At 46.6% G+C, this 23,717-nt stretch overlaps 1 protein-coding gene across 8 annotated transcripts in view; it reads left to right on the plus strand.

Moving 5' to 3' along the window:
- The window catches only part of LOC119956760 (casein kinase I-like), a 205,235-nt gene that overhangs the window by 101,669 nt on the left and 79,849 nt on the right, over positions 1-23,717 (plus strand). The window lies entirely within an intron of this gene.

The following is a 23,717-nucleotide window of genomic DNA, read 5'->3' on the forward strand; positions in this document are numbered from 1 at the left end:
ATTCTTCAAAAGACAGTTCGGCAATTGTTTGCCGAGTAACAAGTGACGTTTTGTTGAGAGGTTTGTTTAATGTCCGACTTCATAAAGCTAAGCTTGCCAGGAGAGAAAAATCTCCGGCAAAGATGGAAATCTGATGTTAATCGAGTGCCTGAGGCGGTGGCCAGAATGGGGGATTGGATTGGATTTGTTTATTGTCATGTGTACCGAGGTGCAGTGAAAAGTATTTTTCTGCAAGCAGCTCAACAGATCATTCAGTACATGGAAGAAAAGGGAATTAAACAAAATTCAAGAAAGTACATGATAAACGAGAGAGGTTAGTAATAATGTTAGCTTTAGAATTAATTTTTAAAAGGTTAGAATGAGTATAAGTTGAGTTAAAAGTGGATCTGTTGGTGAGAGTTTGCAGAGAGTCGCCTCGCTCCGGCACCATCTTTGCCTACAGGGGTAAATTCCATTTCCCTCTCCTGCTTGAATTGCGTTGCTTATCCTTGAGCAGCAGATGAGCTCATGGTATCCAAGCACTGAGCTAATCCACCTGGCAGAACAGGTTTCAATGTAAATTGTAAAGAAGGCAATATAATGCGGTGTATACCCGTGTGAAAGTCGGTTCCGTTTTAAAAGTAAGCCCAAGATTTCTGGCTCACAAGGTCGGAATTATTCGCAGTGCCTCACGTAAAAATCGATTGTAGTTTTTCAGCCATCGAAGCTGAAACCTTTCGGAGCCCAGTTATAATCTTGGAGATGTTTAGAAAACTAAAATCACAAAAATTGTCGCAGGGGAACTCTGCGTTTGATGGAGGAGGGTGAGAGGCAAAAAAGAAAAGTTTGTTCAAAAGATGAAAATAAATGGTGCAATCTTATTGTGTGACAGAAGAGGGAGTAACGATTGCTGACAGGTGGAAATCTATGAATTTTAGTCGACAAAGTGATGTCATTTTTATTTTTTGCATTTCGCTCAATATTTTTTAACTGGCTTTTTTTTTGTTCCATGCCGTGTGGGCCTCAATCAAGCATGTATCTCGAGCCCTCAAATATTGTTTGTGCCCAAAGCCGACCCTTAAAGTTTTCCCGAAAAACGTGGTTAACTTTTAAATGAGCGTATATAGGAATTGTATTTCAGTGGCTGCTGTGAAGCACATTGCATCAATGTTTTCTCAGCATGAGGTGACACAGTGGTTAGCACTGCTGCATCACAGCGCAGGGGTTCAATTCTGGCCGTGGGTCACTGTGGAGTTGGCACGTTCTCCCCGTGTCTGAGTGGGTTTCCTCCGGGTGCTCCGGTTTCCTCCCACAGTCCAAAGATGTGCAGGTTAGGTGGGGTTACGGGGATAGAGTGTGGAAGTGGGCCTAGGTAAGGTGCTCTTTTTTTTAAAAAAACAAACAGCACTGCTGCCTCACGGCATCAGGGGACCCAGGTTCAATTCTGGCCTTGGGTGACTGTCTGCACGGAGTCTGCACTTTCTCCCCGTGCCTGCATGGGTTTCCTCCGTGTGCTCCGGTTTCCTCCCACAGACTAGAAATGTGCAAGTTGGGTCGATTGGTCAAGCTAAATTGCCACTTGGTGTCCAAAGATCTCGAGTTATGGGGTTATAGGAATAGGGCAGATAATGGACCTAGGCAGGGTCTTTCAGTCGGTCAATGCAGATTCAACGGGCCAAATGGACTTCTCTTGCACTGTAGGAATTCTATCGCCGGTAGCATTGTGGATAGCACAATCGCTTAACAGCTCCAGGGTCCCAGGTTCGATTCCCGGCTGGGTCACTGTCTGTGCGGAGTCTGCACATCCTCCCCGTGTGTGCGTGGGTTTCCTCCGGGTGCTCCGGTTTCCTCCCACAGTCCAAAGATGTGCGGGTTAGGTGGATTGGCCATGATAAATTGCCCTTAGTGTCCAAAATTGCCCTTAGTGTTGGGTGGGGTTACTGGGTTATAGGGGATAGGGTGGAGGTGTTAACCTTGGGTAGGGTGCTCTTTCCAAGAGCTGGTGCAGACTCGATGGGCCGAATGGCCTCCTTCTGCACTGTAAATTCTATGATCTATGTCTTTACCTGTCTTTTGGAAATTGGGTACTCTAAATGTATTTTTTTTTTTTAAAAGTAGGCCATTCAGCCCTCAAACTTGCTCCGCCATTTGATAAGATCGTGGCTGTTTATTTTTAGCCACGATACCAGCAAAGCAATGAAGAAACCAGAGCCTTTCATGTGTGAGGATCGTGTAGAACCTTCGTACTGAAGAGATTTGGACCGGCCTGATCAATTAATGATCAGGATGGAGAACAAATTTACAGACCTGGGCTGCTGCAAAACCCAGCTGAATGTTTTCGATCACTTTGCCTACACTGGGATTGTGAAATAACATTTTGATTGAGCTTTGTGATCTTTGGCTTTGGTAGAAGTTGATACTCTCAGTTGCCCCAAGGTGCATGATATTGCAGCGATGATGTCTTCCCAGGTGTGCAGAATGCATTGAATGCATAAATAAGATTTGTAAGGATACTGTTGAATTTAGTTCTGCGTTTGTTGAAACTTTTTTTAAATAGTAGCCATAGATACCATAATAGCAAGCCTATTCTGTGCAAACTTGCACTCACTATGACATTAGGCTGTATTAAGGTAGAGGAGGTAACCATGGGAAATACAATTACTTCTGAGGTTATCTGTCCTATCCTGTCGCCTCTATATCTTTGACTAACAGTAACTCATGACAGGCCGTGGGCACTGTTTTTTTTGCCGGCAAACAACAGCCAGTTTGTCCACAATGAGAGAATAATTATCTAATTTGTTTGAGGGTGTTAGTTGAGAGTTAAATGTTGGCGAGGGCACTCTGAGGACTTCCCTGATCTGAGCCAAGGCTGATGGCATGTTCATAGAAACCCCACAGTGCAGAAGGAGGCCATTCGGCCCATCAAGTCCCACCAACCCTCTGAAAGAACACCCTACCTAAGCCCACTCCCCCACTCGATCCCCATTATCTTGGACACTTCGGGGCAATTTAGCATGGCCAATCCGCCTAATCTGCACATCTTTGGACCATGGGAGGAAACAAGAGCATCCAGAGGAAACCCAAGCTGACACTAGGAGAATGTGCACCCATGTCGAAGCTACCACCAAGAAAGCACAACAGCGCCTATACTTCCTCAGGAAACTAAGGAAATTTGACATGTCCACATTAACCCGTACCAACTTTTACAGATGCACCATAGAAAGCATCCTATCTGGTTGCATCATAGCCTGGTATGGCAACTGCTTGGCCCAGGACCGCAAGAAACTTCAGAGAGTCGTGAACACAGCCCAGTCCATCACACGAACCGGCTTCCCATCCATTGACTCCATCTACACCTCCCGCTGCCTGGGGAAAGCGGGCAGCATAATCAAAGACCCCTCCCACCCGGCTTACTCACTCTTCCAACTTCTTCCATCGGGCAGGAGATACAGAAGTCTGAGAACACACACAAACAGACTCAAAAACAACTTCTCCCCCATTGTTACCAGACTCCTAAATGACGCTCTTATGGACTGACCTCATTAACAGTACAGCCTGTCTGCTTCATCCGATGCCGGTGTCTATGTAGTTACATTGTGTACCTTGTGTTGCCCTATTATGTTTTTTCTTTTATTCCCTTTTCTTCCCATGTACTTAATGATCTGTTGAGCTGCTCGCAGAAAAATACTTTTCACTGTACCTCGGTACACGTGACAATAAACAAATCCAATCCAAGTCAAGAGAAAATGTCTGGCAGTATCTGTAGGGAGAGAAAAGAGCTAATGTTTCGTGTCCAGATGACTATTTGTCAAAGCTTTGACAAAGGATCATCCGGAAGCGAAACGTTAGCTCTTTTCTCTCCCTACAGATGCTGCCAGACCTGCTGAGATTTTCCAGCATTTTCTCGTTTGGTTTCAGATTCCAGCATCCGCAGTAATTTGCTTTTATAGGGAGAATGTGCACACTCCACATAGACAGTCATTCAAGGCCAGAATTGAACCCGGGTCCCTAGCACTGTTAGGCTGCAGTGCTAACCACTGTGCTGTCTTTTAAAACATTTAATGTACCCAATTCTTTTCTTTCCAATGAAGGAGCAATTTAGTGTGGCCAATTAACCTGCTCTGCACATCCTTTTGGGTTGTGAGGGTGAGACCCACGCACACACATGGAGTGCTGTCTCTGTTCCATCATGAACCAAACACAGCAACAAGTGCTATCAGGGCAGTCACGACCAATGAACCGTGAGCATTTATTGTTGCATTCTGCATAAACACGGTGTGTTGCCAATCTTTCTTTCAATTTTCGGACCAGAGTCCAAATCCAGCCGATGTAAGTAAAATGAATGTGTATTTGACTATAAGTAAAATGAAGGAATAACCGGCTGTGATGTTCCTATACATTTTCTGGGGCCACAATGTACAACAAAATGTACCCCAAACTGGGCATGAATTGGAACGCTCTGTTCAGAGAGGTACTGTGGATGGTAGGAATAGGCCCATGGACATTTCGGCATGGTCCATTTTTGGGTTGGATTGAGGTGTTCTCTTAGGGAAGATTATAAAGTCCTTTCTTGGGCAGCACGGTGGCGCAGAAGGTTAGCCCTGCTGCCTCACGGCGCCGAGGTCCCAGGTTCAATCCCGGCTCTGGGTCACTGTCCGTGTGGAGTTTGCACATTCTCCCCGTGTTTGCGTGGGTTTCGCCCCCACAACCCAAAGATGTGCAAGGTAGGTGGATTGCCCCTTAATTGGAAAAAATGAATTGGGTACTCTAAATTTATAAAAATGAAAAATAAAAATAAAGTCCTTTCTTCACTGACACTAATGGTGTGTGTGACTGTGTGTGTGACTGTGTGTGTGACTGTGTGTGTGACTGTGTGTGTGACTGTGTGTGTGACTGTGTGTGTGACTGTGTGTGTGACTGTGTGTGTGACTGTGTGTGTGACTGTGTGTGTGACTGTGTGTGTGACTGTGTGTGTGACTGTGTGTGTGACTGTGTGTGTGACTGTGTGTGTGACTGTGTGTGTGACTGTGACTGTGTGTGTGTGTTACTGTGTAGGGGAAAGCTTTCTTGGCTCAAAGGGTGGTGAACCGGTGGAATTCTCTCCCACAGAAGGCTGTTGAGATGGAGGCACAATGTATTGAAGAAAGAGATGAATACTTTTTTTGCAGTTTAACGGCGCCAAGGGACATGGAGAGTAAGTTGGAATATTGCATTGAGGTAGAGGATCAGCCATAATCATACTGAATGGTGGAGCAGGCTCGAAGGGCCGAATGGCCTCCCTGCTCCTAGTCTCCATGTTTCTATGCACTTCTGTGAAGCACTATGGCTTCACAGCGCCAGGGTCCCAGGTTCGATTCCCCGCTGGGTCACTCTGTGCGGAGTCTGCATGTTCTCCCCATGTGTGCGTGGGTTTCCTCCGGGTGCTCCGGTTTCCTCCCACAGTCCAAAGACGTGCAGGTTAAGTGGATTGGCCATGCTAAATTGCCCTTAGTGTCCAAAAGGTTATTGGGTTACGGGGATAGGGTGGGAGTGAAAGCTTAAGTGGGTCAGTACAGACTCGATGGGCTGAATGGCCTCCTTCTGCATGGCCTCCTTCTGCATTGTATGTTCTATATAACCTTCAGTAGTCCTGAAAACTCTGCGATTGCCCCAATTTTGACCTCTTGCGCATCCCAAGTATTTATCGCTTCACCATTGGGGCCATGCCTTCAGCTGTTTAGACGTGAAGTTCTGGAGCCGCCTCCCCAAATCTCTCTGCATTTCAAATCCCCCCCTCTATGATTTTCTTTAAACTGATCTTTTTGTCACCGGGCGTAACATCGGCTTATGGGGCTCATTGTCAAATTATGGTCGGCAACAAAACGTCTAGGATATTTCATTACCTCGAGGGTTCTATATAAATGCAAGTTGTTGCTACCTTGTTAGCTGGCCTGTTTTTGTGCTGGCAGCAACTGCTAGCATGATTTGCCGTTGCCAAAGCAATCCTTATATTTGATCGAAATGACATTCGCACGGGAGAGCCAACATTAGGGCTTTATCACAAATTTATCCGTTATATTTTAAGGTCTAATGAGTGAGCTTAAGAGGCTTTGGTATTCTAAATTACTTTATTGCTGGAATTAAATTGTGAAACACTGACAGCTGCGTTGTAGGGCTTGCCACGCACCTGGAAAAAGGGGCAGATTAAAGTGGGGCAGTTCAGCGAAGCTTTTCAAGCTCATATAGCGTTTACTCTGTTTTTTGGGCTTTCAAATGGATGATCAGGTCACTGGAGTGAACAGAAATCATCTTTGAATCCAACTGGTCCCCTACAAATAGCTTGTGCTAATAAGACTGCCAGACATTTAAATAGTGTCTTTCACGACCCTCGGAGCACTTTACAGCCAATAAAATACTTTGGAAACAAAAGAAAACCTGGATAAACTCAGCAGGTCTGCCAGCATCTGTGGAGAGAAATGAAATGAAAATCATTTATTGTCACAAGTAGGCTTCAAATGAAGTTACTGTGAAAAGCCCCTAGTCGCCACATTCCGGCGCCTGTTCGGGGAGGCTGGTGCGGGAATCGAACCGTGCTGCTGGCCGGCCTTGGCCTGCTTTCGAAGCCAGCGATTTAGCCCTGTGCTGCACACAGTTAACGTTTGGAGTCCGCGTGACTCCTCTTCCCTCAATGTTCGCTCTGTTTCTCTCCCCACAGATGCTGCCAGGCTGACTGTGTTTAACCAGCATTTGCTGTGTTAATTTCAAATTTCCAGCATCTGCAATACTTTGTTATTATAATGTAGTTTTGATTTTAGTCACGGTTGTAATCTGGAAACATTGTAGCCCATATACACAGAGCCTAACACTTTTTGCGATGTTGATGAAGGGTTTTGACCAGGGCACTGGGGAGAATCCCCTCCCTCCCAGTTCTTGTTTTGGTTAAATAGTGCCGTAGGCCTCAGTTTAATGTCTCACCAGTAATGCATTGGATTTTCGCTCTCGAGCCCCGGAATGGGATTTGCACCTGGAGGCTTGTGGTTCGCAAGCAGGAGGGCTACCGACTGAGCCACACCTCGCACTCGGAACATGTTTGCTCAACAAACATCTGCAATGGAAAATGTGTTACAAAAGCATAAAGGTAATTCTGAACTTTGGCACAGAATTTGGCGATGCCTACCTCGCGTCATTGAAGGATTTTAACTGCCAGATGGAGCCACGTCAGTCAGCTAATATCTGCAGGAGTGAATGCACGATCCGATGCTGTAACTCCGGTTTGATTTATTTTTAAATCAATTGGAAATTGGCTTTGTCCATCTTGAAATTTAAATTGTTCCTGAGCAATTTGGGCTGGAAAGCAAGCTGACCAGTGTTGGGACACTGCCTCCCCCATGCCAGTCCTCTTGGCTGATGACCACTGTCGCACTACCCTTAACTTCCACTTGAAGCAAATGGATGCCATTGCTGCTTTGCGAAGGAGACTTTAGTATATAGATTTAGAAGTCAAGCCATAGCGTATTAGCAGATTCAGTTATACAGAGTAATATGTATATCTGATCCCCGGTTTGAATCATAGAATCCCTAAAGTGCAGACGGCCCATCGAGTCTACACCGGCCCTTCCAAAGAGCACTCTACCGAGGTCCGTTCCCCACCCCATCTCATCCCCGTAACCCAATCTGCACATCTTCGGCAGCACGGTAGCATGGTGGTTATCATAAATGCTTCACAGCTCCAGGGTCCCAGGTTCGGTTCCCGGCTGGGTCACTGTCTGTGTGGAGTCTGCACGTCCTCCCCGTGTGTGCGTGGGTTTCCTCCGGGTGCTCTGGTTTCCTCCCACAGTCCAAAGATGTGCGGGTTAGGTGGATTGGCCATGCTAAATTGCCCGTAGTGTCCTAAAAAGTAAGGTTGGGGGGGGGGGGGGGGGAAGAGAGTTGTTGGGTTACGGGTATAGGGTGGATACGTGGGTTTGAGTAGGGTGATCATTGCTCGGCACAACATCGAGGGCCGAAGGGCCTGTTCTGTGCTGTACTGTTCTATTCTATTCTATTCTAAACGGCAATTTATCATGGCCAATCCACCTAACCTGCACATCTTTGGACTGTGGGAGGAAACCGGAGCACCCGGAGGAAACCCACGCAGACATGGAGAGGAAGCGAAAACTCCGCACAGTCACCCAAGGCTGGAATCAAATCCGGGTCTTTGCAGTTAACCAGGGTTGTTCCGCGGAAGGCCCAGATGACAAAGTGCTCCATAACTCCAGCTCTAAATCTGTCACTATTTTCTCGCAGAAAAATATTTTTCACTGTACCTCGGCACACGTGATAATAAACAAACCCAATCCAATCATCCACATCAGTTGATGATCTCAAGAAAAAAACACTTATGGTAATGCTGTTTTTCGGAATTAACTTGGGAATCATAGCGATAGTTGCCTATCAGAGTAGAAAATGTAACAAAATAAACTTATGTATGCAGTGTTCGAAGATCTGTTCCATTGGACAGCACGGTGGTGCAGTGGTTAGCACTGTAGCCTCACTGCACCGAGGTCCCAGGTTCGATACCGGCCCTGGGTCACTGTTCGTGTGGAGTTTGCATATTCACCCTGTGTTTGCATGGGTTTCACCCCTGTGGTGATATGCATCACTGTAAATACACAAGGGGTTAATGTAAGTACACGTAGACTAGCCAGACACTAGAGAGAGCACCAGAGACATGACACACAGACACTCAACCAATAGGTCAGTAAGATAGGACACAACCAATGGGCATTCATGATACACACAGAGGTGACACTACCACAGGAGGGCATTACACCAACCCATATATAAAGGACACAACACACATGATCTTCCTCTTTCCAGTGGAGACACTGAGTACAGACACGGGGTTGATTCAATATCACACCCACCACGTGGATTGTAGCAGACTGGTTTGTCAGTCTGAGTAGCTATAGAAGGGGCAGCACGGTAGCCTTGTGGTAAGCACAATTGCTTCACAGCTCCAGGGTCCCAGGTTTGATTCCGGCTTGAGTCACTGTCTGTGTGGAGTCTGCACATCCTCCCCGTGTGTGCGTGGGTTTCCTCCGGGTGCTCCGGTTTCCTCCCACAGACCAAAGATGTGCAGGTTAGGTGGATTGGCCATGATAAATTGCCCTTAGTGTCCAAAATTGCCTTTAGTGTTGGGTGGGGTTACTGGGTTATGGGGATAGGGTGGAGGTGTTGACCTTGGGTAGGGTGCTCTTTCCAAGAGCCGGTGCAGACTCGATGGGCCGAATGGCCTCCTTCTGCACTGTAAATTCTATGAGATTAACAGTGGTGGCGAACCCGAGTAGGAGAATTGTAAATAGTTCAATAAACGTGTTGAAGTTATCTCCATGTCTGAACCTTCCTTTGTCAGAGTGCACATCAAGGAAGCAGCTTATTCTATGCCAAGAGCATAACAAGACGCCTACAACCCAAAGATGTGCAGGGTAGGTGGATTGGCCACGCTAAATTGCCCCTTAATTGGAAAAAAAATCAATTGGGTACGCTAAATTTATTTTTTTAAAAGATCTGCTCCATTTATTTTGGGGTTACTATAAAGTAGCCATGCTGGAAACGATGTGAAATGCACAATTCACACTTTAAAGGAAGGTATTTTTCTTTTAGAGGATATGGTATCTCCTCCCTCTCTTTACGCCTCACGCAAGAGTCTATTATGTGCATTCTCTTCCGTTCCTATCCCTGTGTTTCTGGCATCGATTTTATATTTGAATTGTACAAAGTATGTCTGAGGGCAGCTTTCAAGTCCTTCGTGGGTGTGGATTTCTTTGAGGTTTTCTTTGTCCTTTAGCGTATGATTTTTAAAAATTCTGCAAACTCCTGGTGAAAATGTGAACAAATAAGATTGACACCTGCTTTACCAGAATTAGTGCAGAATTATTTGCCAAGTTCTGATCAGCGATAGATACCAGACCAGTGGTTTTAAGATGTATCTACAAATACAGATGCAAGCCCCTTGCGCCTATTCCCAAGGGACCAGAAATGGTGCTCTAATTGTTGAGTGTCTTTTAATTAATATTATATAACATGGCTTGCCCATGATACACATATCAACGTAGATAGGCACATACTACAGATAATGGAACGTTGAAACACTTAACCAGTTTCAATATGTTTGTTGTTTCTCCTCTCTCCGTTCTTCGACCGATGTTGGCTCCCGGGCTGGCAGTCCCTCAATTTGAAAATTCTTCACCCGTCTTCTCATGTTGCTCCCTGGCCTCACTTCTCCCTTTCTCCGATACCACCTCCAGTCCTGGAACCCTCTTCGAGATCTGCACTCCTCCACTTCAGGCCTCGCATGCAACCCCGATTGAACTGTTAGGCCATTAGCGGCCGTGTCTGCTTCAGCTGCTTGGGATTCCCTCCTAAACCTCTCCAGGGAGCCGCCGTGCGGAGCCTTTCCGTGAAGCCTCGCCGTGCAGCGCCTCTGCGAAAACTTACACAATATCACGGGCTGCAAAGCGAAGCCAAATAGAATCTCCGGCAACACAGCACTCCTCCCCGATGAGCTCAATGCATTCTACGCTCGTTTTGAACCAATGTCACTTGCCCCAACAACCTCGGACACATCCATACTTAGCGCCACAGCCTCAGAAGTTCGATCGGCCTTCTTGGAAAGTGAACCCACTGAAAGCAACGGGTCCTGACAGAGTCCCTGGTCGTGCACTCAGATCCCTAAACTTGGTGCCAACCGTATATATCAACAGATGAACTAGAGAATGAGGGAGAAGAGGGTAAAGCCATAAAGCATGATAAAATGGTGCACACTTTCACATGTAGCGAATGCTCGCGCAGCCAAGAAAAATGTAGGATAAGATTTTCACACCATGTTTGGCCGTGCACCAAAACATATCTCCTCCAGCTCCAGTTATACCGGAGGCATCAATAACACATTGATGTCTTTTTATCGGGTACAAGACCTGCCTGTACTTTAGCAGAAATCCACCCAACCCGAAATAATGAAAGAAGGCCAGAAAGAAATTTGTGAACCTACTAGTTTTAAGAGGATATTGTGAACATATTCACAAGAAGCAACAATTCCCCAAAGTCCAGCACAGTTCGGAGCGACCCTTATTCCACACGTTTGTACAGAAAAAAAACAGCAAATACTCGTACCGTTGGTGTGGTGCAGGTTGTAATCATTGCGGTCGGCAGCTCCCATTGCACCGACCATTGCTTGATAAACAGATACTATTAAGAGCTCAGGGTCACAGGATGCCTCTGCTCGGATATCGTGCACCCGTGCCAGGATAAAAGGTAATAACACAAAATCAGTGGCATAATCAGAAGGGAATAAAGTTCGGGATTATTGATGAACTGCAGAATAATATCACCATCCACAGAGCTTGGAAATGACAAAACCATGACAGGATTGTCGAGCAGTTTTCAGATCACTCCGATTTCTCCGAAGCCCCCGCGCCGTCTCCCTGGTGCCCAGTTAGTGAGAAGCCCAGCGGGAGTTGAGGTCCAGCTGCCTCCAATCCTCCTCAGCGAACACAGAGGACAAGGCAACGCAAGATCAGTAGTCGGCGTCTGAGACCGGGTACAATGTGTCCCGTCGAACTCAACGCCCAGTCGTCAAGTCTTGCTTGTGAAAGCATGGCAGCCAGCTCTCATTCGGTGGGAGCGCGCCCTCGGCTCCCCTCGGAAGACTGGGAGAACGAGCGCTCCCTGTCTGGCCCCACCTCCCCGAATCGCCTCGGATATTCAACATGCAACGGGATTTCCAAGGACTGAAGGTGAGTCACGGAGACTGACAGGATTCTCTAATCCGCTTCATCCACTCTCAAGGATATCTTGCAGTTCATCAATGTGAGCACCAACAACTTGTGCCAATGAGTTGAGACGCCGTCCACAGATCATTCACAACACCGCCATCATTACACCCACAGCATCACCGAAGCTCGAGCTCGCTCTCCGTCTAAAAACCCCGCAGCAGGCTACGCCGCACCCAGCCGCCTCGAGTGAACAAGGACCTTTTGACTTGGCTCCCCCTTGGCAAAATCTAGCCAGGAACTTCCAGGAACATGGAACAGGATATGTGCACCAGGAACAAATAATTATGGGTTGTTCATCAGGATTTTAAAGGATTAAAAGATGATTTATGCCAGAGCTCACGAAAATGCTGCTGCTCCCACCCTCGCATCACATGACCCCCGCCCCGGCCCATTATTTAAAAAAAATAATTGGGAACCAGTTTCTTGTGGTAACTTGCCAAATACTTTGTTATTTTACTGTGTGAGCATACTTATGGTGCAGAAGCTATGTTACTTTGTTTTATTGAAGTTTAAATGACTTATTATACTACCTCCCAATATTGCATCAGGTAGTATTTACGACTCGGTCACGATTACTGTAATTTGAAGCTTCCTGTTGGGGAACACTTGCTATGGTTACTGTGTGGCACAATTTACACCAAATTGTTTTTGATTCAAGGACAGCCACAGTATGTGCATGGAGAGGCGGGAAAGACAATGTTCAGGAGCGTTCTGTTTTCAGCAGCAGGGTTATAACACTGACACAGAGCAACTAAAAGTGCACTTTTTTAAAAGCCCAGAAAATGCTGAATACTCGGCACGTCTGGCAGCATCCATGGGAGACAAACTCAGCTGGTTCACCTTTCCGGTCGAAGAGCGTTGGTCAGGCGCCTTCGTTTCTGAGCAATGGTCATCGACTTGAATTCAACCCTATCTATGTCTCTTTCTGTCTCTGCCTCTCACCGTCTCTTGTTCTCTCCCTCTTTTGTTGCTCTCTTCTCCCCCTTATTCTCTCGCTCTCCTCCCTTTTCTCTCTCGACCGCTTCCCCGTTTCTCTCTCAATCTCTTCCCCCATTTCTCTCTCGATCTCTTCCCCCATTTCTCTCTCGATCTCTTCCCCCATTTCTCTCTCGATCTCTTCCCTGTTTCTCTCTCGATCTCTTCCCCGTTTCTCTCTCGATCTCTTCCCCGTTTCTATCTCGATCTCTTCCCCCATTTCTCTCGCGCTCTCCCCCATTTCTCTCTCGCTCTCTCCCCCATTTCTCTCTCGCTCTCTCCCCCATTTCTCTCTCGCTCTCTCCCCCATTTCTCTCTCGCTCTCTCCCCCATTTCTCTCTCGCTCTCTCCCCCATTTCTCTCTCGCTCTCTCCCCCATTTCTCTCTCGCTCTCTCCCCCATTTCTCTCTCGCTCTCTCCCCCATTTCTCTCTCGCTCTCTCCCCCATTTCTCTCTCGCTCTCCCCCCCCCCCCCCCCCCCCCCCCCCCCCCCCCCCCAGTTTTTTCTCTTTTGAAGTCAAAAGCACAGGGTTGTTTGTGCAATGGAGGGCACCACCAGAGTAAGACAAACCTTCAGCCTAGAAATGCCCTCATCCGCAGGACAATTTTACATTGACGAGCAGTGAATGTTTGGATGTCCTCAGCTGAAACACGGTCACGCCAAATAGAGCAGATCACTGCAGGTGCTTTGATTGTAGGAATCAAAGGTTCAAGCGTACCTGTGTAAGTTTACACCATCATTATCCCATCGATGATCTCTCCTTTGTTCGGCGAAAACATTTTTGTTAAACTCAGAGCCACAACGTCAATTTACATTTATGTAGCGCCTTTAACTCAAAAACAAAACCCAAGGTGCTTCACAGGAGTATTACCAAACTAAATTTGACACTGAGCTACAAAATATGGACATTGAACGACGTACGTCTAGTATGCAGTTCATGGTTCATGTTAATATTTTAGAAGTATTTCTGGGAATATTAAAGTTGTAAAGGTAAGGTAGCTATACTGCCAGAACATGGCAGTTCAGAAAGTTACCCATGCTCGTTTGATAGAGTCAGATTAGAAGAGGTGGACTCAGTCTAACAGGCTTACTCAGCTGGAGAACTGGGGCAGCAGGGTAGTGCACGTGGCTAGCACTGTGGCTTCACAGCACCAGGGACCCAGGTTCGATTCCCCGCTGGGTCACTGTCTGTGCGGAGTCTGCACGTTCTCCCCGTGTCTGCGTGGGTTTCCTCCGGATGCTCCGGTTTCCTCCCACAGTCCAAAGACGTGCGGGTTAGGTGGATTGGCCGTGCTAAATTGCCCTTAGTGACCAAAAAAAAGTTAGGAGGGGTTATTGGGTTATGGGGATAGGGTGGAAGTGAGGGCTTAAGTGGGTCGGTGCAGACTCAATGGGCTGATTAGAGATTGAGTGCACCTTTTTGAATCCCATAAAATACCTTGTCAGAAGCGAGATTGCACCATTGGCCGGTGAGCGTTCGTTGAGGTATTCGGAGTTGGAACAGTTTTTGAAGGAATTCAAAAGTCAAGAGATTGAATTCCTCCTGAGGGAGACAGTTTTAATGAGATCTTGCGACTCGCCGCGGTCACTGATGTCTGGGTGGGTTGCTGAGAAGTCCATCGGCTCTGTCTTGGTCACATCTGTCACTTAATGTGCAGTCTGCTGTGTTCGACAACAGTTTGCCTGCTCATTCGTATTTACCTCATGTTAATTCTGAAGGTTGCAGTCATCATAATATTTATTGTCACAAATAGGCTTACATTAACACCGCAATTAAGCCACTGAAAATTCCCTAGTCGTCACACACAGGGAGAATTCAGAATGTCCAAATCACCAAATAACACGTCAATTCGGGACTTGTGGGAGGAAACCAGAGCACCCGGAGGAAACCCACGTAGGCAGAGACCCATTCCGGGAATCGAACCTGCGGCCCTGGAGCTGTGAAGCCATAGTGCTAACCACTATACTACCCAATTCATATCATGAATTGTTTGACTTTTCTGAGTTGAGATAGTAAAGTTTATTTTGTCTGTTTACAATCGTGGAATCTTGTGACTTTATTCTCCTAATGGGCGACGGGGGTTTCAAACTTTGGCCACTTAAAACAATAAGTTGCTGGTCGCTGGCTGGATTGTAACAGACAAGTGGAGCTAGGTTTCGAGGCGTGCCGAGTCAGAGAGAGACGTTTAGAGTTATTCAAGTTTGGAATCAGCAGCTGAAGGTTGTCAACAGAGGATTGATCAGAATTAGGAATATGCAAGAGACTAGAATAGGAGGGTAGAAAAAATTGTTTTTCCACTTAATTGAACATCATAATTTAGGGGAATTAATAGGTGTGGCTGTGTTCTATGCTCTTTAAGCATTTTGTGCCATGACTAAATGTAGATAAGTTAATTAAAGGGGAGATTTCAAAAGGTCGTCCTGCCTGACATCATTCGAGCTGTGTGCCTGAGGGGTTGAGTGCGTGTTGTGAAAATCAACAGATGCTTCTATTCTGAAAGCCATCAGGGAAATCCACAGGAAATACCTCAGACTGAAGTGATGGACAGTACTTGATAGTGTCCTTTGGCCAAGTATCTGTGCCCACTGTTCTTTGAAGCCGACCGTCATTGCGATGCCATCCTCTGGGAGTAAGGTGGACATGCACTCCCTTACAGGCACTGAGTATAGCTAACCTCCTCTGGAGCGATATTAGTGACAACAGTCTGAACAGGCCACCTATTCCTGGTCTGGAACCACTCCGTTCCCCCTCGTTCTTCTTTCTTGCGATCTCATTTCATCCTAGTTTTAAAATGTTGACACTGGGAGGTTGAGAGTCCCATCACAGATAGGAGGACAAGCTCAGGCATTTAATTGTCTTGTTTCCAAGCAATATTATGACGTCTGACTACTTTGGTGAGATCTGTGAGGATCTCTATATGTGATCCTGTGGTCACTGTGCAGGACAGTGGAGCTTTCCCACTGTCAGAAGAAAATGAAAGGTCTCCCATTTAAAATGGTCCTGGAACTCTCTTCCACAGAAAGAAGTGGTGGCTGTGTCACTGGATTTATTCAAGGCTTATTAGACTTGACAGTCAAGAGGGTCCAGGGTTATGGGGGGCAGACAGGAAAGTAAAGTTGGGGGAAACACGGTGGCGCAGTGGGTTAGCACTGCTGCCTAAAGCCGCTGAGGTCCCGGGTTCGAGCCCGGCTCTGGGTTACTGTCCGTGTGGAGTTTGCACATTCTCCCCGTGTTTGCGTGGGTTTTGCCCCCACAACCCAAAGATGTGCAGGGTGGGTGGATTGGCCACGCTGAATTGGCTCTTAATTGGAAAAAATTAATTGGGTACACAATTTATATTTTTTTTAAAAAGTGGAGTTGGGAGGCCCCAATCAACTATGATCTCAACAAATGTCAGTGTGTCTAAAGGGCCAAATGGCTGCCCTCCTTATTCCTCTAACTCCTACGTTCCTGTTGTAACACCGGAAGGAATTAAAGCAAATGCTTGCTCATTTCTGACACTGAGTTACTCTAGTTCAGAACTTGTCACCTGTGACATCCAAGCCTTTGTGTTCATAAAAGTATTTATGTTGCTAATAATAAAGTAAAGTCGCCATAGTTCCAGATGACCATAGGCTGCTTTCCCCTTTGAGGGGAGAGAGCTGACCTGTGGTGATGTAACCTGAGGGTCACCACACCTCGGGCGAGGGGCAAGGTCGAGAAGGTCATCAATACCCTCAGCCTGTGCTTAATGTCCTGAATGAGATCAATTTGGCCAAATTGGGTCCTGTTTAAGGATGCACGGTTCCAAAGCTGCCACGATGTTAATTTTGGTGCCCAGTCGAGTTAGAAATAATAGGATAATGGTACTTGCTGAATGAAACGGTCCATCTGTGCAACTGTATTGGCCAAAACCCCTCCTACAAAGCTCTACATTGTTTTGTCAGCGGCCGTGTGCCCGAATATTGAATAAATGAACACAAGTCATTAGCAACAAAGGCAGTTACTTACACAGAAACATATCGAAAGCTCGGGTGTTATTCACTGTTGTGCTGAATTTTTGAACCCGACAGCATTCCTTCTGTTTTCCTTGCTTTGGGATTTAATCTACAGGACACGTACTGTTACCCCAAGTCACCAGCTTCCAAAAAGCCCCCCCCCAACCCCACACACACACACACACACACACACACACACACACAAACACTGCAAGACATCCTTTTAGTGTGGCAACTTCTTCAATTCCTTCAACTCCTGGGCTGACACTTAAATGGATTGTTGTTTGTTGCAAATGTTAGTAGAAAGGTTGACGGGTGCATACTAAGTGGATCACCTTTCTCTCTAAGCTGCACCCACCCCCTCAAACAAAGGTTCTCCCCTGAGGTGTCCTGACTTGAATCCCTTATCGCTATCTTGGCTGATTGCCCACTCCTGTTCATACAAAGGAACAGAGCTATGCCATTCATATGCAACTAACCTTCCCTAGATGGACAAATAGGTCATCAGACTCTGATGGCTGTTGGTTGGTCAAACAAGGTTGTCCCGAATGACAACGGATCTCGAGTGGATCAGTCTGGCTGAACTAGGACATCTTGTGAATTCTCACTAACGAGGTTAAGTCTGAATGGGACAAGGTAACTCGGGCCATGGGTGTATCCCTCTAACTGTGCTAATTACTGTCTTTTTAACCCCTAAATTTCCTGCTACATCTTGGGCCCCATTTCTATATCTAAGTTCCTAATCTCTTTCTATCATAACAGTGCAATGAAGATCTGGTTTTAGTATTAGGAATCGTTCTGGAAATCTGTTCCCTTGTATGTTTTTAAAAGAATTTCAGATGGCCTTGCAACAAAAAGAAGAGAAAATTGATCAAGCAAATATCGGTGCTGGTTGGCTAACACATTTCGCAGTGGCCTAAATTAGGGATACTGGAGGATGGGGTGTGGATATCTTTAATTTAATTTGCTTTTCTTTGTTGGTTTGTTCCACGAGATTTGATAATACGATTGTCAGATTGTGCATCTGCTTTTTTCACGCCGGCTGTAAACAATGCAAATCAATGTTAGATATTCTGTCCCACGCCTTGAGATTGAGAATGAATGGGGCAGCAGAACTTCAAATACTGCTAGATTGCAGTATTCTATTTCCGACGCAATTGCACCAATTTATAAATCAAACCTCCTGTCGTTTGCTCCTTCCTCCCCCTCGCGTGTTGGTCTGTTGCTCCAACCTCTCTTCGGGCGTGTGGGCACGGCAAGGGAAGAGGACTGCCTATTGGGAATATGCTCTCCACTGCAGGCCACCTCCCCAAGCAAGTTAAACCGTAGTGCCGTATTATTCAGGAACCTGAAATTTAAAAAGATATTTGGTTTTAATAAGTGCTTAAAACTACTATCACGAATATATATATATATTTAAATTTAGAACACCCAATTATTTTTTATTTTCCAATTAATGGGCAATTTAGTGTGGCCAATCCACCTAACCAGCACATCTTTGGGTTGTGGGAGCGAAACCCATGCAGACACGGGGAGAATATGCAAACTCCACACGGACCGTGACCCAGGGCCGGGATTTGAACCCGGGTCCTCAGCGCCGCAGTCCTAGTGCTATCCACTGCGCCACATGTCGCCCACACCTACGAATATATGAGCCTGCAAATTAGGAGCAGGAGTTGGCCATTCAGCCCTTGCGCCTTCTCCATCAGCCAATAAGATCGTGACTGATTTGATTGTAGCCTCAACTCAGTGTTCCTGCCTCCTCCCAAGAACCTTTGACTCCCTCGTAAGTCAAGAATCTATCTGCGACTACCTTTAAAAATATCCAATGACCTTCCCTCCATCACTCCCCAGGGCAGAGTGTTCCAAGCATTATAGAGCCTCTGAGAGAAGAAAAAATTCTCTCATCACGGCCTACAATGAGAGGCCCCTTGTTTTGAAACGGTATCCCACAGTTCCAATTTCTAGTTTGCTTTCCCAAGCCTTTCAGTTGGACGCCATAAGTCGGTACTTTGTATGCAACAGATTGTGTAATAAAACATCCCAAGGCAATTCAAAGGAGTGACCATAAGACGTAGGAGCAGAAGTAGGCCGTTCGGCCGATCGTGTATGCTCCACTATTCAGTGAGATCATGACTGATCTGAAGTGATAATCCTCAACTCCACTTTCCTGCCTTATCCCCATAACCCTCGATTCCCTCACTGATTAAAAATCTACCTCTGCCGTAAACAAACTTAACGACCCAGCCTCTACAGCCCTCTGCGATAATGGATTTCACAGATTCACTACCCTCTGAGAGAAGAAATTCCTCCTCATCTGTCTTAAATGGGTGACCTCTTTACTCTGATATTGTGCCCTCTGGTCCCAGACTCTCCCACAAGGGGAAAGATCCTCTCAGCATCGACCCTGTCAAACCCCCTGAGAATCCTCTATGTCTGAACAAGGTCGCCCCTCGTTCTTCTAAACTCCAATCAGCACAGGCCCAACCTACTCAACCTCTCCTCATAAGAAAATCCATCCATACCCGGGATCAACTGAGTGAACCTTCTCTTGACTGCCTCACATGCCAGAATATCTTTCCTGAGGTAAAGGGACCAGATTGGAGGAGGGGGCTGAAGGGTTGTCAGTAAATTTGCTGATGGCACCAAGATTGATGGAGTAGTGGATGAGGTGGAGGGCTGTTGTAGGCTGCAAAGAGACATTGATAGGATGCAGAGCTGGGCCGAAAAATGGCAGATGGAGTTTAACCCTGATAAGTGTGAGGTGATTCATTTTGGTAGGACAAATTTGAATGTGGATTACAGGGTCTATGGCAAGGTTCTGAGGAATGTGGAGGAACAGAGAGATCTTGGGGTTCATGTCCACAGATCCCTGAAGGTTGCCACTCAAGTGGATAGAGCCATGAAGAAGGCCTATAGTGTGTTAGCGTTTATTAACAGGGGCTTGAGTTTAAGAGCCGTGGGGATATGCTGCAGCTGTACAGGACCCTGGTGAGACCACATTTGGTGTATGGTGTGCAGTTCTGGTCACCTCACTATAGGAAGGATGTGGAAGCATTGGAAAGGGTGCAAAGGAGATTTGCCACGATGCTGCCTGGTTTGGAGGGTAGGTCTTATGAGTAAAGGTTGAGGGAGCTAGGGCTTTTCTCATTGGAGCGAAGGAGGATGAGTGGTGACTTAATAAAGGTTTATAAGATGATGAGGGGGATAGATGGAGTGGACGTTCAGAGACTATTTCCTCGGGTGGATGTAGCTGTTACAAGGGGGCATTAATATAAGATTCAGGGTGGGAGATATAGGAGGGATGTCCGAGGTAGGTTCTTTACTCAGAGAGTGGTTAGGGCGTGGAATGGACTGCCTGCTGTGATAGTGGAGTCGGGCACTTTAGGAACTTTCAAGCAGTTATTGGATAGGCACATGGAGCACACCAGAGTGACAGGCAGTGGGGTAGCTTGATCTTGGTTTTGGACAAGGCTCGGCCCAACATCGAAGGCCGAAGGGCCTGTTCTGTGCTGTACTGTTCTGTGTTCTATGTAACTGTTCATAGTATTCCACAGTCTAACTAGTGCCTTGTATATAGTTTTAACAGGACTTCCTTATCTTTACATTCCATTCCCTTTGAAATAAAGGGCAACATTCCATTGACCTACCCTATTCCCTGCTGAACGAGCTGGTTTTTCCTGATTGGTGGACGAGGACCCCCCAGCCCCCTTTGTGCTGCAGCTTTCCGCATTCTTTCTCCATTTAAATAATGCTATCAACCAACATTTGACACCAAGCTGCATTAATGGATCTAATGGACAAGAAGTTGGTTAAAGAGGTTTCAAGGGGAGAAAGGTCGAGAGGCTCAGGGAGGGAATTCCGGAGTTTAAGGCCTGGGATCTGCAGGCTCAGCGGATGGGCAATTTAAAAATAAGGGATGTGTGAAAGGCCAGAATTGGAGGAGCACAGAGGTTGGGGAGGGTTGTGGAGGAGGTTACAAAATGTACCATCGCTACATTCCAAAGCATGTACCAAACGCAGGTTGTAATCCCAGGCAGCGGGTTGCTGTTGGATTTGGCGTCATGATGGTGTGACAGAGCAAAACCCAGGAGAGCCCTGATTTCAGAGCATCGCTCGATAATTCGGTTCGGCCATCCTCATTTTTTGTTTGGTCTTGTGTGGATAATCTTGGTGCATTGAAACTTCTACAATTAGTGGCCAGCATTCTGAATCTTTAGTGGTTTTAAGGCTGTAATTTAGTCAAGTGGTTCAAAAACTGCAAAACTTAATGGGCGTCTCTTCAGCTTCAGTATTAAGTTGCAATTTTCTACTGTTCATCAAAAATTATTTCTGTAAATCCATGTCATAGTCTTTATGATATGAAAGCCGCTTTAAAAGAAGTAGATAAAAATCACGGTAAGATTGATACCTTTACCTAATTAAAGATAATTGTTCTTTAGGCTTGCTTTACTGTGTGGCCCCAGGATTTGGGTGGGTATTGACGACACGCTGGTATATGTACCACTGAGTCGAGAGCAATACAAATTAATTTACTGGAGCTGAATGTAGCTGTGCTTGGATTACATATCATAAGCATAGAGGATGAATGGTTATTAATCACTGCACAGTGAGTGTGTGTCCGTACGACCTCCTTTCTTTGGTTAGCCTTTAGCAAGCAGCCTTTTACTGGTACAAGTCCTGTTCCAGTCTGAAACTTGTTGGTAAACCTTTTTTAAAAAAAAAACATTTTATTAAGGCATTTATGATTTTACAACAACAAAAGATACAAATACAAATGTAAACATAATTCAGTACATGCCCCCCCCCCCCCCAAACCCAACAACCATACACAGCCAACATGGCTTATACACACAGAACATACAGTGCAAAAGGAGGCCATTCAGCCCATCGAGTCTGCACCGACCCACTTAAGCCCTCACTTCCACCCTATCCCCATAGCCCAATAACCCCACCTCACCTTTTTGGACACTAAGGGCAATTTAGCATGAGCAATTCACCTAACCTGCACATCTTTGGACTGTGGGAGGAAACCGGAGCACCCGGAGGAAACCCACGCAGACACGGGGAGAACGTGCAGACTTCGCACAGGCAGTGATCTAGCGGGGAATCGAACCTGGGACCCTGGCGCTGTGAAGCCACAGTGCTATCCACTTGTGCTACCGTGCCCTCCCATCTCCTCTCGCTGATCCTGCCTAAACTAAATCCCCTCCCTCCCCTATTGTATCTGCTAACAGTTTAGTTTTCCCCGAAGAAGTCGCTAAACGGCTGCCACCTCCGGTCGAACCCTGACCCTCTCAGCGCAAACTTAATTTTCTCAAGCCTGAGAAACCCAGCCATGTCGCTAACCCATACCCCTGATTTCGGGGACTCCGAGTTCCTCCACGATAATAGGATCTGTCTCCGGGCTACCAAGGAGCCAAAGACTAAAAGGTCAGCCTCTCTTGTCCCCTGGACTCCCGGGTCTACCAAAGATCGCCACCTCTGGCCTCAGCGCCACCCTCTTTTATAGCACCGTAGACATGACATCCGCAAATCCCCGCCAGAATCTCCCAAGCCTCGGGCATGCCCAGAACATGTGGACATGATTTGCGAGCCCTCCCACACACGTCACACACCTGTCCTCCACCCCAAAAAACCTGCTCATCTGGGCCACTGTCGTGTGTGCCCGGTGAACCACCTTGAATTGTATCAGGCTGAGCCTGGCACATGATGAGGACGTGTTGACTCTACTCAGAGGATCCTCCCATAGACCTGCCTCCAGCTCATTACCCAGCTCATTTCCCACTTGCGTTTTACCTCCCCCACCTGGGTTCCCGCCCATTCCATGAGACTCGTTGGTAAACCTGTCGGGTGCATGTGGGGTCCTATTTCTGTGCAAAGCTCCCCTTTGCAGTCCTCCCCTCCTGCACCTCCCTGTGGGAATTTGCTGCATTGCCTTCTCGGGATCTCTGTCTGGATCCTTCGAGACTATCGACAAACCTGGACCCCTAGATCTCTTTGTTCTGTAACTAAGATGTTGTTTGATGTGACCATTGAATCAGTAAAATAATGCGTTTTTGTAGGATATGTCCTAAGTCCAACGCAACTGCAGCTATTTATCACTCGAGGAACCAGTCAAATCATATCAGCATATGAGGTAGGAGTCGGCTATGCGGCTCCTTGAGCCCATTCAATAAGATCATGGCTGATCTGATTGTGGCCTATGCGCCACATTCTGCCTACCCCGGATAGCCTTGAAATCTTGTTACCCATGTAAAGAGCCTGCACAAGCAGTTCATGTTACAGTCAGCCTTCCTGAATCCTGAATGTAGAGGGGCGCAGGATGAAAGCGGACATGTCAAACCCTGTTTAGCATCGTGTGGTACTACCGCCAGCACTGTGCGCTCGTCAACAGCGCAGCGGAGGCCCCTTTGAAAATGTGCTCCACTTGAAATTAATCACTCCTTTCAATCCAACAAGGTTTCAATTTTCAATCTGAGTGTACTGAGCAGCCTATTAGACACTTAGTGGAGCTTGACCCCAGTCATCAGATCGTGACAGATGTGGAACAGTCATGATTGCATCTGTCCCTCTGGCTGACTGCCAGTTGCCAAGGCTGAGCGGAGCTCTAGAGTTACCGAGCTTTCAGCAAAGGTTATCTCCTCCACTTCCTTGTTACGCTTGCACATGATTGTTGGTCTTTACACTCTGCATAGGGTAGCTGAGGAATCTTTACTTGATTATTGATCCCCAGTGCTCAAGTACAAAGAACAAAAAAAAGTACAACACAGGCCCTTCGGCCCTCCAAGCCGGCGCTGACCATGCTGCCCGTCTAAACTAAAATCTTCTACACTCCTGGGGTCCGTATCCCTCTCTTCCCATCCTATTGATGTATTTGTCAAGATGCCCCTTAAATGTCACTATCGTCCCTGCTTCCAGCACCTCCTCCGGCAGCGAGTTCCAGGCACCCACTACCCTCTGTGTAAAAAACTTACCTCGTACATCTC

The sequence above is a fragment of the Scyliorhinus canicula genome, chromosome 24 (genome assembly GCF_902713615.1).
Source record: "Scyliorhinus canicula chromosome 24, sScyCan1.1, whole genome shotgun sequence".
Lineage (NCBI taxonomy): Eukaryota > Metazoa > Chordata > Chondrichthyes > Carcharhiniformes > Scyliorhinidae > Scyliorhinus > Scyliorhinus canicula.